The following is a 1,135-nucleotide window of genomic DNA, read 5'->3' as shown; positions in this document are numbered from 1 at the left end:
CATGGCGTCAGTTCCATGTGGACTTCACTTGAAATAAAGCCTGTGCTTGTGTTTTCTTGCCGGACTTCTGTTGTCCCGTCTTTCTTGAGTTTAGCTGATTGATACATGGTGGCAGCGGTTGAGAATCTGCTCAGAACCGCTGCAAGTCATGCCTGCAACCGGAGTTGAAGCTGACGCCATTTCTGCACCAACCTTGAGCGCTGCTCAACCGAATCGCCCGCCATTACCACATGTAAAACCTCCTGCTCCACTCAACCTTGCGGACTGTTCGCCGAAAAAGTGGAAATTATGGAAACAAACCTGGATTAACTACGCGGTTGTAGCGAAGATTACCAGCCAAGATGCTCAATATCAAAAAGCCCTTTTTCTCTGTACCATCGGTCAAGGTGCATTGGAGATCTTCAACACCTTTCGGTACAACACCGGCGAAGACCCCGAAAAGGTCGACACCATAATAGCCAAGTTTGACGAGTACTTCACGGGTGAAGTCAACGAGACGTATGAACACTTCAAGTTCAACCAAAGAAATCAAGAAGTCGGCGAAAGCTTCGATGCATACCCGATCGCACTACGAAATATGGCTGAAACATGTAACTTTTGCACTTGCCCTCGAATGACTGATTCTCTTCTTCGAGACCGTATTGTTCTCGGCATCAGAAATGGCGATGCCAGAAAAAGGCTCCTTCAAGAACAAAAGCTGGATTTAACGAGATGTATTGATATTTGCCGCACATCTGAAAGTGCCACAACTCAACTGCAGGCAATTGGTGCGAGTGAAAAAGTTGAGGAAGTCCACTGGGTAAACCAATCATGTAGAACGAATGGCAAACAGAGTGACCCCCCTGAACCATCATCTGACAGGAAAACCACGCAGTCACGAAAGCTCAAGTGCAAATTCTGCTTGCAGACTCATGTTCTGAAAAAAGAATTGTGTCCTGCATGGGGTAAACGGTGCAATGCATGCGGGAAAATGAATCACTGGAAGGGCTCTGTGGTCTGTGAGATGAAAGGAAAGGTGCACCTAGTGAATCAGGCCTGTGACTCCTCTGACTCCGACTCGGATGTGGCCTCTGTAAAGACCCTTAATGCTTTTGTCAATGGTGTTGCATCTAGGAAGGATAAGCCAATCTATTGT

Source organism: Orbicella faveolata, unplaced genomic scaffold (assembly GCF_042242905.1).
Source record: "Orbicella faveolata isolate gen_17 unplaced genomic scaffold, um_ofav_v1 contig_46, whole genome shotgun sequence".
NCBI lineage: Eukaryota > Metazoa > Cnidaria > Anthozoa > Scleractinia > Merulinidae > Orbicella > Orbicella faveolata.
Note: the sequence above shows the minus strand (reverse complement) of the source record.